Source organism: Paramormyrops kingsleyae, chromosome 21, assembly GCF_048594095.1.
Source record: "Paramormyrops kingsleyae isolate MSU_618 chromosome 21, PKINGS_0.4, whole genome shotgun sequence".
NCBI lineage: Eukaryota > Metazoa > Chordata > Actinopteri > Osteoglossiformes > Mormyridae > Paramormyrops > Paramormyrops kingsleyae.
Genome location: NC_132817.1, coordinates 11,308,845 through 11,322,524, shown reverse-complemented (window position 1 = coordinate 11,322,524; position 13,680 = coordinate 11,308,845). Strand labels below are relative to the sequence as shown.

The 13,680-nt window shown below is 44.9% G+C and overlaps 1 pseudogene; it reads left to right on the top strand.

Annotated features, from left to right (window-relative positions):
* The first annotated feature begins 10,866 nt into the window (after positions 1 to 10,866).
* On the top strand, positions 10,867 to 11,724 carry LOC111847679 (mitochondrial nicotinamide adenine dinucleotide transporter SLC25A51-like; annotated as a pseudogene).
* Positions 11,725 to 13,680: the final 1,956 nt, after the last annotated feature.

Here is a 13,680-nt window from a genome sequence, read left to right as displayed (position 1 = left end):
TTTAAATGATACGATTCATGATTTTTCTACATTTTTTGATAGTGAGAAAAAAAATGTGAATGTGTGTATCTTCTAAATGTTCCAGTAGATGGCGTTAACATTACTCTTTAAACGTTCAAATAACCATCACTTGAGAAGAGCAGCACGGTGGGTCATTGGGTAATACTCACACAAGGGTGGGACTGGGATTAGATTTCGGCCCTGGATTTTTGGTCTCTGATGGCCCCAGACATCTGGCATTGCCAGACCTTTTATAGGGCTTTTATGTTTTACCGAACGTACCTCCTTCATGCCTTCATAGTTGTGCGAAAAACAAATGAACTTTACAAAGCCTGAGGGATAAACTTATTTCCACAGTGCTTTGATTAATAGATGCATACATAGATAATTAAAAGCAGAAGTGTTTTTTTCTATTGTTTTTCCTTTAAAATACACTGTATGGACAGAAGTGTTGGGACATCTGGCCATTACACCCACAGGAACTTTTATGACATCCCATTCTAAATACATGGGAATCAATATGGAGTTTGTTGCAGGTGCAGCATGTGGCTCAGTAGGCTAAGCCTCTGTGCTTGTGATCAGAAGGTTGCTGGTTTGAGCTAGCCCTGCCATGTCACTGTGTCACTGTGTCACTGTGACCTTGAACAAGGCCCTTAAAGCCCAGCAACAGCCCTTTGCAGCCATCTTGCTCTCACCAAAAGAGAGCAAGTTGGGGGGACCATAAAAAGAATTTCCACTTGGGGATCAATAACATATCTATTATTATTATTATTATTATTATTATTATAACAGCTGACAGTCTTCTGGGAAGGCTTTCCATAAGATTATGGAGTGCTTCTGTGGGAATTTTTGCCCATTCATCAAGAAGAGCTTATCTGAGATCGGGTACTGATGTTGGACATGAAGGCCTCACTCACAATCTCTGTTCTAGTTCAATCCAAAGGTGTTCAGTGGGGCACAGTCATGCCGGAACAGAAAAGGGCCTTAAGAACACAAGAAACTTACAAACGAGAGGAGGCCATTCAGCCCATCAAGCTCATTTGGGGAGAACTCAACTAATAGCTCAGAGTTGTTAAAATTTTATCTAGCTCTGATTTAAAGGAACCCAGGGTTTTAGCTTGTGCTACACTAACAGGAAGACTATTCCATACTCTAACTACACACTGTGTAAAGAAGTGCTTTCTCAAATCCATTTTAAAATGTTCTCCGTCTAATTTCCACCTATGGCCACGAGTTCTAGTATTTAACCTAATATTGAAGTAGCCATTTGGCTGAGCAGCATCTAGACCTGTTAGACTCTTACATACTGTACCTGGATCATGTCCCCCCTTAGTCTCGTTTGCTCGAGGCTGAACAGATTCAGCTCAGCTAACCTCTCCTCATAAGACATTCCTCTAAGACCGGGAATCATTCTCGTAGCCCTACGTTACACCTTTTCCAAGGCAGCAATGTCCCTTTTTTTTGCAATTATATTTTTATTGATTTTTCGTTTAATCCCCCAAAAAATAAAAATAAAAAAATAAATACTAAAGTAACAGCAATAGTAACAATAAATAAAAATTCAAATTAAATCATAATAACAATCACTGATTAAAAAAAAACACATGGTAGAGGTCAAAATGTATATATAGACATATAGACAAATTAAGGAGGATTATAACAGATCTACAAAGGGCCATATTTTAACAAATAACTCTGTTTTTCCCTGTAGGCTGTATGTCAATCGATCCAAGGAAATGATCTCTTAACAGTTGGGTGAACAAGTCAAATGTTGGAGGTTGTCACTTTTTCCATTTTAACAGAATATACACTTCTTTGGAGATCAGTCCAATTCTTTTAGAAGAAATGGGGTCCATCTTGCCATCCGTGTCTGTTCCGAAAAGGTATCTCACAGGTGTCTTGTCATGTCCAATATCATTTCTGAAAAGACATGCATCATATTCCAGAACTGTTGCAAACTAGCACAGCCCCAAAATATATACATCATCTATCCCCTGTAAGCTTTACATCTGAGACATAGTGGTGATACATTGGAGTATATTGTATGTAGTCGAACTGGGGTTAGGTAAGTTCGTTGAATAAATGTATAGTTTTGCTACACAATTTTATTACACAAAAATGATGGATATGCAGCATTATATATATGATCCCATTGAACCTCTTCTAAGACTTGGTCAATGTCTCATTGGCAGACTGCTTTAAGTGAAGGTAAAGAAGAGCTAACATGATCCTGTGATGCCCAGTAATATACTGGGAGGTCTAACCCACCCTTCTTAGGTTTAATCAGTTTGCTAAATGCTAATCTTGGGGGCTGATTCTTCCAAATAAACCAGTTAATGCACCTGTTTATAGGTTTAAAAAATGAAGTGCTTAAATAACAAGGTAAAGACTGAAATATATAATTATATCTTGGTAGAATATCAGTTTTAATTAAATTTATCCTACCAAGGAGAGGAAGAGGCAACAGATTCCATCTATCAATGACCTTATGAAAAAGTGTAGAGTAATTTATATCTAGCAAATCTGCAAGATCGGGGGATATGTTTACCCCTAGATACTTAAAACCTTTCTGTGCCCAATCAAAAGGAGAGATAGTCTGGAGTTCCCTAGGTATTGGTCAACTCACAAGACAAGCAGTAACAAGTAATAACTTTGTGAAATTGATTCTATATCCAGAAATTTCCCCAGTTTTTGAAATAATATCTATTACAGCAGGTAGAGAAAACTCTGGTTCTGAAAGATAAAGTAAGATGTCATCTGCATATAGTGAGATTTTATTTTGTATACTTCTAATATCAGCTCTTCAGACAGCCTGACTGGTACATATGGCTTCTGCCAGAGGCTCTATGGCTCAATCAAATAAAAGAGGGGACAGAGGGCAACCCTGTCAACAGCCTCTAGACAATTTAAACCTCTCTGAAAGGATACCATGACCCACTAGGATAACACCCACTTCAAGGGCATTTCCTCTTTGGCATAAGGCAACATGACCTCTTCAAGTATTTTGAGGTATTCAAACTGATCCATGATCCCTGGTATGTGATAAATAGGCTCTCGACCATAATATGAGAAACATCCCCATATCATGATGCTTGCACCACCATGCTTCACTGTCTTCACAGTGTACTGTGGCTTGAATTCAGTGTTTGGGGGTCATCTGACAAACTGTCTGACCAAAAAAGAACAATCTTGCTTCCATCAGTCCACAAAATGTTGCAGCGTTTCTCTTTAGACTAGTCAGTGTGTTCTTTGGCAAATTGTAACCTCTTCAGCACGTGTCTTTTTTTCAGCAATGGGATTTTGTGGGGGCTTTTTGCAGATAGCTTGGCTTCACATAGGCGTCATCTGATTGTAACAGTACTCACAAGTAACTTTAGACCTTCTTTGATCTTCCTGGAGCTGATCATTGGCTGAGTCTTTGCCATTTTGGCTGTTCTTCGATCCATTCGATTGGTAGTTTTTTGTTTTCGTCCACGTCTTTTAGGTTTTGGTTGCCATTTTAAAGCATTTGCGATCATTTTAGCTGAGCAGCCTATCATTTTCTGTTGCTCCTGAGCTTTGCTCGGTCGCCATTCGGGGCCGGGAGGACATTTTCCACTTTTTTCCCGCTCCGGCAGTAGCCTGCTGTGAGTGGGTTTTTGTGGTTTTTCGACCTCCCAAGAGCAACTTCAATTTCGCTTTGTTTTTAGTTCATACTTGGTTCAGGCAGAAGTTCTTCTGGTAAGTAGTAGTAAATTTATCAGGTTTAAAATTTTTAATAAAAATAATAATTAAGTTCCGTTTTGACACAAGTAATAACTTGTTATTTTAGTGTACTCGGCACTTTACTGCATTTATCGTTACGCAAATTAATCTTTATAGTTAAATACACTATATAAATTTACTGGGCTGGGAGTATGTGGTCATAGTGAGTTAGTTAATTATGGGGCCGGCTCAGTGTTGCGTTTGCAAGATGTTTGCCCGTCTGGACGTTAGTGTCCAGTCGGACTTCATCTGCGAGCGATGTAAGCTAGTGGACTCACTCATGGTCAAGGTTCGCGACCTTGAGGAGCAACTGGCTCTCATCCAAGGCAACAGTGAGTTAGAGGAGCTAGTTAATACACCGTTTAGGGAGATGGTGTGTACGGCACTAGCGGGGAGGAGGGAGAATGAAGAGCAGAGAGGTCGAGAGAGCTGGGTGACCATAGGTCGTAGACACAGGAAAAGGCGTACACACGTTACAGAGGCTGCATCACCTGAGGTGTCTGTGTCTAACAGGTTTCAGGTGCTTCCAGCTTTAGAGCCGGAAGGGACTGGGGAGGCAGGTGGGTCCTTGGGCACTGAGGAGCCCCCTCCCCCCAGGAAGAGGGAGGTTGTGGTAGTGGGGGATTCAATTATTAGGGGAGTAGACAGTTATGTGTGCATGCGTGATAGAGGGTCCCATACGGTGTCTTGCCTGCCTGGTGCCCAGGTAGGAGACCTTCCAGATCGTGTGGACAGGCTTTTGGCCCCAGCTGGGGTGGATCCAGTTGTCGTGGTGCATGTTGGCACCAACGACATAGGCAAGGGTAGGAGGGCTGTTCTGCAGGATAAATTTATAGAAGTCACCAATAAGCTTAGAAGCAGAACGTCCATGGTGGTATTCTCTGAAATACTCCCCGTGCCACGCGCAAGTCAGGCTAAATTAGCCGAGATAAGGAGATTAAATGCGTGGCTACAAGGATGGTGTAGGAAAGATGGGTTTAGGTTTATGGGGCACTGGAGGACCTTCTGGAACAGGTGGGACCTGTTCAAGCCGGATGGGTTGCATCTGAACCGGAGGGGAACCAGTGTACTCGGAAGGCATATGTGTAGAGTAGTTGAGGAATGTTTAAACTAGGGACTGGGGGGGCAGGGAGGTTAGTTAAGTATGTAAGTGGTGAGAAACGGAAAGGCCCAAAAAATCATATTATAAGTGGGCACCGTAATAGATCTACCCTTTGTTGTTTTTATTTAAACGCCAGGAGTATTAGGAATAAAATTCATGATTTAGAGGTTTTTATCTCATCGGACTCTTATGATATTATAGGAATAACTGAAACGTGGTTGAGAGAAAAGGATGGACAAGAATATAATATGGATGGTTACACGTTGTTCCGTAAAGACCGTATAGGTAAGAAGGGAGGTGGTGTGGCAGTATATGAAAAGGAAAACTTGCAGGCAAGGGAGCTTACTGATATAAGTAAAAGTACGGAAGCTACTGTATATGGGTAAAATTAGATGCTAAAAACTCAAATAGCCTTATTGTCGGTGTTTGTTACAGAGCACCCAATGTAGCTGCTGAGGAAAGCAGATTGTTATACAGTAATATTAGGATTATAAGCAATAAAAATGATGTGGTAGTTATGGGTGATTTTAATCTACCGGGGATGCAGTGGGACATTGTCGCTGGCTCTTCTGAAAATGAACTGGAGATGGTGGAATTAGTACAGGATTGTTTTTTTACTCAGTTTGTTAATACCCCTACCAGGGGAGATGCCATTCTTGATCTTGTTTTCTCTAATAACCGGGACAGGATTGGTAAATTAGACATTTTAGAACCACTTGACAGTAGCAATCATAACATGGTTAAATTTGAGTTTAAGTGTAGTGCCCGAAGAGCAAAGTCCAAATCAAAAATATATAATGTTAGGAAGGCTACTATTGCAAGTGCAAGAGGACTTCATACCTGTTTCCAGCAAGAATAAATCTAGGAAATTGCAACTTAGGTGGTTTACTAGGGAAATAAGGTATAAAGTAAGGAGGAAAGGGGCTTTGTTCCAGAAATGGAAAATAACTGATGATGACAGAATAAAGCAAGAGTATCTAAATCTACAGGCTGAGTTAAAAAATGACATTAGACGAGCTAAAAGGAATGTTGAAAGGAAGATTGCATTGGAGGCTAAGGATGACGTTAAAAGTTTCTACCAGTATTTTAACTCTAAAAGAGCTCTAAAAGCTGAAATTACTAATCTGCAGGATAGTAAGAGTCTTATAATTGAAAACGACATTGATATAGTAAATGAGTTCAATGATAGTTTTGCACGGATATTCACTGTTGAGGACACTAGTAACTTACCAGTTCTTATTACTAATCCAGCATCGTCTATAACTAATATATTTATAACTGAAGCTGATGTTTTGCAAAGCCTAGCTAAGCTCAAAATAAATAAATCACAGGGCCCTGATGGCATCTTACCTATAGTGTTAAAAGAGATGAGAGATATTATTTGCCAACCCTTAACTTAACTGTTTCAAAAATCCTTATCTGAAGGTGTGGTACCTTCTGATTGGAAGCATACCAACATTATGCCCATTTTCAAAACGGGGATAGAAATAATTTGTCAAACTATAGGCCAATCAGTCTAACTTGTATAACTGGTAAAGTTATGGAGGCTATAATCAAAGAGAAAATGGTAGATTACCTGGACTCAAATAACATTTTGAGGTATAGCCAGCATGGATTTAGGAGAGGTAGATCCTGTTTAACAAATCTGTTGGAGTTTTTTGAGGAAGCTACTCAGGAAGTTGATGATAAGAAGGCCTACTGTATGATGTCATCTACTTAGATTTCCAAAAGGCTTTTGATGTTGTTCCCCACAAGAGGCTCTTACTTAAACTCAAAGCGACAGGTATTTTAGGAACTGTAGCGACCTGGATTGATAACTGGTTAACGGATAGGAAGTTATAAGAGGCACAATGTCACAGTGGGTCTGTGTTCATAGTGGGGTACCGCAGGGTTCAATTTTAGGACCACTATTGTTCCTAATTTACATAAATGACATAGACATCAATATATACAGTAAACTGGTGAAATTTGCAGATGACACCAAGGTGGGTGGTGTAGCAGATACTGAACTAGCGGCTCAGCAGCTACAGCGGGATCTTGATTTAATTAGTGACTGGGCCGATACCTGGCAGATGAAATTTAACATAGACAAATGTAAGGTACTCCATGTAGGGAGCAGAAATATAAAGTACAGGTATTTTATGGGACCTACTGAAATAAAGGTAGCTGATTATGAGAAAGACCTTGGTGTGTATGTTGATGCTTCCATGTCTCATTCTCGCCAGTGCGGGGAAGCAATAAAAAAGGCCAATAGGATGTTGGGGTATATCTCCAGGTGTGTGGAGTTTAAGTCAAGGGAGGTAATGCTAAGATTATACAATTCGTTGGTGAGACCTTACCTAGAATATTGTGTGCAGGTTTGGTCACCATATCTTAAAAAGGACATTGCGGCCTTAGAAAAGGTGCAGCGTAGGGCCACAAGAATGATTCCTGGTCTTAGAGGAATGTCATACGAGGAAAGGTTAGTTGAGCTAAATCTGTTCAGCCTCAAGCAAAGGAGACTGAGGGGGGACATGATCCAGGTCTATAAGATTCTAACAGGTTTGGATGCTATTCAACCGAATAGTTACTTCAGCATTAGTTCAAATACAAGAACTCGTGGGCATAGGTGGAAATTAGCGGGAGAACATTTCAAACTGGATTTAAGGAAGCACTTCTTTACACAGCGTGTAGTCAGAGTATGGAATAGTCTTCCTGATAACGTAGTGCAAGCTGAATCTTTGGGTTCCTTTAAATCAGAGCTAGATAAGATTTTAACAACTCTGAGCTATTAGTTAAGTTCTCCCCAAGCGAGCTCGATGGGCCGAATGGCCTCCTCTCATTTTTGTATAGTTCTTATGTTCTTATTTCTATGGGTCTGTAGTGTTTACAAAGCTCGACCTGCATCAGGGCTACCTACAGGTGCCCCTTCACCCGGCAAGCAGGGATCTCATCGCATTTGTGACACACGCCGGGGTGTTCCGTTACACGCGGATGCCATTTGGGTTGAGCTCCGCACCCAGCTGCTTCCAGAAGGTGATGAGTACCATTTTGGCTGGCATCCCTAGGGTGGCAGTTTTCTTGGACGACATTGTCGTGCACACCCCGGACATGGAAATGCATAACGTACGGATGCACCAGGTGGCCCAGGCCCTACTCAAGAACAATTTGACACTTAATGGTGACAAGTGTTGTTTTGCAGCCCCAGCAATAGACTTCGTAGGCTTTCGCCTGTCGGCCAGGGGAATCTCTCCGCTACAGTCAAACATCGACGCCATCCACCAGATCCCGGAACCCACTTCTGCTTCTCAGGTGGCCTCGTTTCTTGGCATGACTGCCTACTATCTCCATTTCCTACCCAATTATTCTCACACCACGGCACCACTCCGCTGGCTGCTGAGGAAGGCGGTGCCGTGGGACTGGACTGCGGCCTGCTCGGAGGCGGTGCGGACGCTGAAGATCCAATAATCCTAATTGTCCAACCTTCCTTACCTGTGATGTCTCGGCCTTACCTGTGATGGTTCTGTCACAGGAGCAGGACGGGGTGGAGCGGCCTGTTATTTTCGCCTCCAGGGCCCTGATGCCAACGGGACAACGGTATTCTGTGGGCGAGCGCAAGGCGCTCGCCTGCGTTTAGGCTGCTGAGAGGTGGCATCTTTACCTCTACGGCCGGCGTTTCCTCCTCCGCACGGATCATCAGACATTGACCACCCTGTTGTCAGCATCAGGCCCCGGCCACAAGCCCCTGCGTCTGCACAGATGGGGCGAACGCCTGCGCCAGTATGACTACGAACTGAAATTCACCCCGGGGAGGGACAACGTGGTCGCCGATCTCCTTTCGCGTTCGATAGATGCACCCTTACCAGCAGCCCCGCGGGGTGGGGAAGAAGCCGAGCATGAGCTCATCCAGATGCTCTACACACCCCTGCGGCCGGCTGTGTCCCTAGAGGAGCTAAAACAGGAATCAGAGCGAGACCCAGTCCTCACCACACTCCGCACATACATACGGTCAGGATGGCCAGTGAAGGTACCCGAGGAGCTCGCGCCGTTTGCCCAGGTACGTGACGAACTCTCCTCTTGGGGTGGTGCGTGTGTCTCCAGGGGTCTCCGCACGGTGGTGCCCGCTGGCCTCCGCGCACATGTGCTGGCAATGGCGCATGAGGGGCACCTGGGCATAATTAAACTCAAGCAACGGTGCAGGGACCTTGTTTGGTGGCCAGGAATCGACCGTGACAGAGAAACACTCGTGAAGGACTGTGCACCGTGCCTCCTTAGCGGTAAAACCGGCCCCCCGCATCCGACTCCGCTGCATGGGAACATCTCCAGCTCGATGTTTGTGGTGAGCTCCATGGTCGTGGGATTCCCCACCATCAGTGCTTCCTGGTGGTGCTGTATGACCTCCACTCCAAGTGGCCGGAGGTAGTTCCAGTGGGGACTGTCACCACCCGGGCAATTGCCGAAGTTCTAGAGGCCCTGTTTGCCCAATGGGGCATGCCTCGCGCCATCACGACGGACAATGGGCCCCAGTTTTTCTCTGCAGACTTCTCCAGATTCCTCAGGGACAGAGGGATCAATCACATCCGCACGGCCTACTACAACCCCCAAGCTAACGGTGGGGTTGAAAGGTTCAATCAGACCTTGAAGAACTCAAGACTCAAGACTTTTTATTGTCATTGTACAGTTGCCTGGACAACGAAATTAGCTGAATTACGGCATTAGGGCGCACCTGGCCCACGGCTGCCTGTTCCAGACCGCGCTGAACCAGACCCTGATGCACTACAGGGCCAGCCGTCAGGCCACAACCGGGGCCTCTCAGGCATCCCTCATCCTGGGACGGGAAATGGAACTGCCACTCGACAGACTGAAGGCCCAGGGCTCAGCAATGCCTGCAGTGAGCCGCACCCGGGCACAGGCTAAGGCCTCTATACTCCAGCATCAGGGCCAAATGAAGCGTCACTTTGACCAGAAACACAGAGCTATGGACGCCGCTATCCAGGTATGGGACTGGGTTCGCGTCTGTAGGCCTCACCGGAGCGGTAAGATGGCGTCTTACTGGTCCCAGCCCCTACAGGTCCAGCGGCGACTGGGGCCAGCCACCTTCATGCTCTGCGACGGCTCTCGCTGGCCTGCTAAGAGGCTGAGGAAGGTGGGCCATTCTACTCCGCCAACAGTGGCAGCTCCACCGGCAACACTCGACCCGGTGCGGCTAGCAGCACCGCCGCACCTACAACCAGCGCCCGACCCTCGCTCTCCTCCTGGTCCCCAGCCGGATGTAGGGCAGGACTATTTCCCAGGCCCTGCTGTGGGTTTGCCCTTGCCCATTCCGGGGGGGCCACAGCCAAGAGTCGAGGAGGGTCGGCCGGTGCGGGTTAGGACTCGGCCCTCACACTTGAGGGACTTTGACACTGAGTTTGTGGTTTAGGTTCCTTGTTCATAAGTTGTTGTTCTGTGGTTACGTGGGGAGCCTGCTTCTGCCAGGAAGCTTTTGGGGGGGGGGGGAAATGTTACGTATGCGGACATACGGGGTTTTGTGGGGGTTCTTCCGGGGGTGCACGGATGTGCGTTTTGTTGTTGTATGAAGGAAAAAGTAAAGCGACTGGCTGTTAAACCTCTCCCGGCGTGAGGCTACGTTTGTACCGTCTAACCGACATAATAGAGGGCTCGGTGCTTTGAGCTGGTGAAGTGGCTTACTTTACAAAGAACTTAAAGTTTGTACGAAACGAGCGACTTCACGCATGCAAACGCCGCTGTGCCCCCACCCCCAGCTCGTGTCAGGAATAGGTGTGCGCATTTCAGCGCTGGCAGCAAGGACCCTGCTTAGCAGAAAGGTTCTTTTCTAGGACAATTGTGTAATCGGTCAACACAGCATGACAGTAGGGGCACCCCTACTCCATATGGTTCATCTTTTGCACCTTTATTAGTGTATTTGGTTTTCTTTTAACTAGTACAGTATGAGAGTACACATAAAACCCTAATTCTTATGAATTGCATCCTTTACAGTATCCAAGCATTGCGAATTTGCCTCCTTGGAATAAAGTACGATGGCAGACAATCAGCAAGGCAGCTCTGAGTGTGAGGCACCAACTGGGCGTGCAAAGCACTACATCTGCGGTGAGTGTGCTGGTATTGCAAGCACCATGATTGTCTACCCGATAAAATAGGTCGTCTTCCGGCAGCAGCTGTTTGGTGTGCGCACGACTGAGGCCATCCGGCAGCTGCAGAGGGATGGCATGCGGACACTATACCGTGGCTTGCTGCCCCCCCTGCTGGAGAAGACCACCTCGGCAGCCATCATGTTTGGCTTTTATGAGGATATGTCGCGGTGGCTGCCCCAACCCGCTGGCAGCCCGGGGCTGCTGACTAACAGCATGGCGGCTGTACTGGCGGGCACTGCTGAGGCGACTCTGACCCCCTTCAACAGGGTCCAGACGTTGCTGCAGGACCAGCGGAACCATAGTCGCTTCAACAACACCTTCCATACGTTCCAGACCCTGGTGCGGGACTATGGCGTGCGGGAGTTGTACCGCCGCATGGGGCCCATCCTGCTGCAAAACGGGCCCTACAACGTGCTCTTCTTTGGCCTCCGCGGGCCCATGAAGAGGAGCCTGCCTGTGGCCGAGACCCACGTTGGCCACCTGGTCAGCGACTTCATCTGCGGCGGCATTTTGGGAGCATCTCTGAACTTCCTTTTCTACCCACTAAAGGTACTGAAGGCTCGCAAGCAGACGCAGGTGGGTGGCGAGTTCCAGTCTTCGTGGCAGGTACTGCGCACCATCTGGAGCGAGCAGGGTGGAAAATTGAGCCACCTCTACTGAGGGGCATTCCTCAATTACCACCGCTCCCTCCTGTCCTGGGGCATCCCCAACGCTGCCTACGAGTTTTTAAGGAAGGTTATGTAAACCGACCTCAAACCTCTGGAAAGGCTCTGGAATGGCCCTGGAACCTCTACCACCCCCTGCTCAAGACTGCTGCTCCGTGCATGAATAGTAAGTGAAAGCTGTAGTAATATACTGTTTGTTGGCACTTCTCTCGTATTTGTGTCTCATTCAAGTGATTTCATACACAGTACTGTCCAACTTTTATCTGTTGCATATGTTGCTTCAGTGTTTGTATGTGCAAAATACTGGATATTTAGTTCTTATCTACTGGACAGCACTGGTATTGCTAACAATGGATGAGATCATCTAAAGAGGGACATATTTTGGGTGGATTAGTCTAAAACACTGGTAAAGGATTTTCAAATTAGTTGTGGTTATAGCATTACTTTGGTTGTTAGAAACCTATTTATGTGGAAAATCTTTTGAAATACAGTGGTACCTCAGTTCTCAAACTCATTATTACTCGGATTTCTTAAAAGTCGAACCAACCAGTTCGAAAAAAAAATGACCTAGAATTCGATCTGAATCTCAGAAGTCAAACCGTGAAGGCCGACCTAAGATAACTTGTACGCGCAGGGAAATGAGAGCACGTCTCTCAGCGGAAACAAAGGTTAAAGCTTCAGTCTCAGCCTCGCATTCGCTGTGATAGCACCGTGAATGTTTACACTAACTGAATACATATATTTAGACAGTAAAAATACATTTAGACAGTGATAGACAGTAATAGTAATTATTATTATATAATAAAATACATTTAAAAATAAAGATTTCTTATTCATTATTTTAATATTAATAATAAACCATTAATACATTTAATTATAATAATATTGTCGTGCCGAGCGGGAACGGAGACAAAGGCGCAGATGTCAGGGTATCGGGGAATATGGGGTTTAATTACAGGAAAGACAGGCAAAACGCAGACGGACAATACAATGACCGGACTGGGGAAACAAACTGAAATACAGACGAAATACAGAGGGCTAATGAAAACAACAGAAACAGCTGATCACACCGGGTTAACGAGGGGGCGTGGCACACGGAAGATGCGGACGATCGAGGCAGGACACATTGTTTGGATACATTTGTTTTTTACTTTACAAATTACTGTTTTGATAAATGTGCTTAGATGTGTTTAGTACAGTATATGCTCTTCTTGTTTTATCCGGTTAATTTTGTGTTTAAATGCTAAAAAAAACATGTTTAGGTGAATTTTTGGGGGGCTGGGAGCCAGTTAATTGGTTTTCCATTATTTCTTCTGTTCATGTTGCCGAGTATGACAGCCTTTCACACAGCACGAATGTCCCACCTTAGCAAAGATAATGCCGCCCGCAAATGCTCACTCTTGCGTTGTATACAACCAAAATGGCGAGTTGACCCACAATACACTGCGGCTATAGCGAGTGTGACGTCAGCTGACAAAGACCGATTGAGTGTACCTGCTGGCTGGGCTTTTAAAGGATGAGGAGCAAATAGACACAGCTGTACAGTGTCTGAATGATTTTGCAGAGGTGTCAGGCCGGAGAGTGAACAAGAACAAGTCTATACTGTTCCCTCTTAAAAATTGTGTTCTGTCGGAATTAGGGGGTATACCAATTAAAAATGTGGTTACATACTTGGGAGTTGTAATCTGTAAGGAGTCTCATCAAAGAGAAGAATTCAATTTTAAACCTATTTTGGAAAAGATAAAAAAGAAATTTAATGCATGGCTAATGAGAGATCTGTCTTTATTTGCCCGTGTTTTACTATCAAAAGCAGAGGGTGATTTCTAGGGCTGTATATGTTTCAATGTCTCTGTGTGTTCCAGACAATATTCTTAAAGAAATGGATAGAATGCTATTTGATTTCATATGGAGAAAAAAAGCGCATTATTTAAGGAAAGAAGTAATATGTAATAAAAAAGAACATGGTGGTCTCGAGGTGTTGACCTTCAGGGAGCTCAATAATACATTTAAAGTAAAATGGATAACTGATTTTATG